Source organism: Pinus tabuliformis, chromosome 6 (assembly GCF_031772625.1).
Source record: "Pinus tabuliformis cultivar Carrire ecotype Pingquan chromosome 6, CPIR1, whole genome shotgun sequence".
NCBI classification, from domain to species: domain Eukaryota; kingdom Viridiplantae; phylum Streptophyta; class Pinopsida; order Pinales; family Pinaceae; genus Pinus; species Pinus tabuliformis.
This window is the reverse complement of record NC_142292.1, coordinates 1,833,269,452-1,833,273,348: the sequence shown is the minus strand read 5'-3', so window position 1 is coordinate 1,833,273,348 and position 3,897 is coordinate 1,833,269,452.

Here is a 3,897-nt window from a genome sequence, read left to right as displayed (position 1 = left end):
ACACCGCTCGTGTTTCACCTACAATGCTTATGTTCTTCCTTTCGTCCACCCCATTTTGTTGTGGGTTGGGGTGTCGTCAACTCTCGTTTAATCCCTTCTGTTCTACAAAAGTTCTTAAACTCATTTTGACACATACTCACTAGCGTTATCACTCCTCAGAGCTTTAACCTCCTTGCCTGACTCTTTCTCAGCCATTGCTTCAAATTCACAAAACTTTGTGAAATTTTTATCCTTCTGCTGCATGAAAAATATCTAACATTTACGAGAAAAGTCGCCAACAAATATAACATAATACTTATGTTTGGTTGTGGATGCTGTCGAGAATGATCCACACACATCTTCATGGACTTGCTCTAAAATTGCCTCTGCTTGACTATCTTTGTCGTGAAAGGAATCCTTGGTGTATTTTCCCAAAGTACACCCCTTGCATGTATCAACTTGCTCAAGCGTACCTTTGGGAAGACCTGTAGAGATCTGTTGCATGATTTTCAAAGCGCCATGATGCAAGTGACCCAATCGCCTGTGCCAGAACTTCCCAACGTCTCGGCTCTCCACCTTCTCTGCTTTCATGCTCAAAGTAGCACAATCTTCTACCTCCAAATTTTAGAGATTCTTAACTTGAATCCCTATCTTCTTTACCTGACCTGTGGCTATGTGTCAAAGGAACGCCTTTCCTTTCAAGAAAATCACATCATAGCCTCTATCCTCAAGCATGGCGACCGATACTAAGTTCTTCTTCAACCCGGGCACATACATAACATCCCTCAAGGTGAGAGGAGAACCCTGCTCCCTCTGAAAAGTAACCATGCCAAATCTAGTAGCACTATACCTCTCATCGTCACCCATCTCGATATGCATCTGGAGACCTTTCTCCTCTAGGTCACTGAACAAATCCTTGTCACCAGTCATGTGGAATGAAGCTCCACTGTCAAGGTACCATACACTACCCATCATTGATGACACCTTGCATGCAATGAGAGTAAAGTCTAATTCAAATTGATAGGCCAAAGCCTCACCCGCTGCTCCTCGTCAGGACTTCTTCTTGGACTTCTTGAGCGGGCAATTTGTAGCAAAATGGCCCAGCTCGTGACAATGAAAGCACTTAACTTTCGTCATGTATTTCTTCTTACCTCCATGGCAAGAATCTGATTTGGAATGGGATGCCTTCCCTTGCCTTACTAGCCAAGGCACAACTTTCCTCATCATTAGTCTTTGATGAGGAACTATCTCTGGTGTTCCTTATGATCTCATCCTGCTTCAAATCCGACCATAGTTGTTCCCAATCTGGCAGCTTCTCCCTCCCATTGACAAAATCCTGATATCTATTCCAACTCTTGTGAGGTCCTAGGAGAGCTAGGCTCACCATATTATCCTCAGCAACAAATATTCCAACACTTCCAAGCTCACCATGATAGTGAGCGAACTTGGTCAAGTATTTAGGAATGGTTTTGCCTTTCTCCATCTTGATTTTTTGAAGTTTGTCTTTCAGTGCCAATTCCTTATGGTCATTGGTGTTCTATAATAGGTCCGTCAATGCTTTCCACATAGCATACGGAGTTTCCTTCCCATGGAGACTCGAGACAATGTGCTGTCGAACTCCCTCAAGGATTATCCGCCTCACCTTCGCCATGCACTTCTTCCATTTGGCCAGATTTTGTGCTTCTGATGTTGTTGGCTTAAGAATGTTTTGATCAACGAATTCCTTCAAGCCATCATCCTCCAGCACAGCCTCCATTCTATCCTTCTAGGCTATATAATTCAAGTCGCCTTCCAACGCATACTCGAGCCGCAAACCATAGAACGCCATCTGTCGATCCTGAAGTATGTATTTGCAAATTCGAATTTCCACTGTAACCCAAAACTCAAAACTTTGAAATCTACCTCACAAGCCCACACAGACCAACACTTTGCCAATTTTTGCTTCATTTTGAGCCCCTATTTCCTTGTGTAATTCCTGTGAGTAATATCCCATATTTAATTGAGAATTCCTTCTTCCATAATTGCACAATCCAAATCTAGGTCCTCTTCTGATTGCATGCATGATCTGTACAACTCAGATAATTCTACAGTTGATAGTACATTGTCCCTGCACTCTAGTCTCAATTGGGTCTTTCTCTGAACTGACATGCATGAGTTTTTCATGAGGGAATCTGTGGTTAGCTGAAGTAGCACCTGAGGATGCACCAATGCACCAACTCACTACTAGGCCTCTACTAGTTCCCCAAACAATTAGAACTAGTTTAACTGTCCATAACTCAGTCAAACTGAGTTATCTAATTACAACTTGAATAAATTCATCCTGGACCCCTAAAATTTAGGGAGAACATATACGTGACTACAGAAAGACTTCCAACTCGAAATTTCTAAGCTAATTAAGTTAATTAAGCTTAGTTAATTATTTAGAAGTTGCTATGAGAATAAAATTCTATTTTAATTCTCAATTTAATTCAAGGACAAATTAAACTAGAATTTCTTGTTGTCATTTCTCAACAAAATGTATTATTTCCCCTTTAGTAGGGATTGCATTTGATAATTGGTAAAAAAGAAAAATTTAACATTTATTGCATTGTAAAAACCTAATTCTATGCCTGACATCATCATTGTATTGTTGTTTTTGCATGTTTTTTCTTTAAAAACTCAATTGCAAACCATATACCTTGCATATCTAATTGATAGTCTTCACCCTTTGTTGATTTATTAATGCAAGACTATTTCTTTCACTTGTTATATGACATTACATGCCATATCATTGACCTAACTTGACTATATAATTGGCCTAAGGATAGAGTGCTTGAGGTTTGGTAAATAATATCTTGACCCTCCTAGCTCCACCAACACCCTATCCCAATCATTAGACCTATCTATCATCCTAAATATCCCTCTAAGTGATCTCTATATAGGAAAGTCTCCTTTGTGGTTTATTTACCACTAAATAGCTAGAGAATGGTGGTTGAGGTGACATTGATGGTCAACTCTTGTTGCCACGAGTGTTGGATATGCATAGTGAGACTTTTCCCTAGGACTACTAAAGTTTGTAGTAAAAATAACCATTACTCAAAAAAACATTTAGATAAAATCTCATTAGATGAAATTTACAACCACCAAATCTATGGCGATAATAGAAAAGGTCACATCATAGCTAAAGAGACAAATTGTGCGTGCACCTTAAGATAATCAACTAATGCTCCTAATGGCGTGAAAGTTTTGGTTTCCCTGCTCTATTTTAAATCCATAGTTGGTCATATATGTATTTGGTTGAATATTTCCCTATGCGCTGTAATTTTAGTTAAACAAATCTCCAAGTATTTTGCTAGTAGAAAATTCATTGTGCTTACAATGCATTGATCCCGAAAATGATAAGTAATTTTGGCCCTATCAGTGCTTTTGTTAGCCAGCAAAATCTCTACCATTTTGGATGGACTGGCTGCTCTACTTGAGGAGCACTTTCTATAAATAAAAGATGTTTTTAAAATTTTATTATATATATATATATATATATCCTTTTTAAAAATACGTAAGATCACATGATCACAATAAAAGAGACTGACTTTATGGTAGATACTATTTAGGTTGGAATTGTCTTTCGGTTTTAGAGGAAGACTTAAAACTACTAATTAAGTGCTTATCTTCCTGGGATGTAAGGATACAGGAAAAAATTTAACAGCCCAAGACCAAAGTGCCTTTGGTAGGAGCAAAAGTCTACTCCCTTACTAACCATTTGTGGGTTATTTCAAGTGGTAGGGTTTTCCTTGAATACCCATGATAAGTCAACCAAGGTAAAAGCCAATAATAATTGTCCTCACTGCTTTGACAACCAAGTCATGATAAGCTAGGCCACTTATATATATATATATGATGAAGCGTGTTGCTTAATAAAAAAGGCCACCTTGTCCTAAA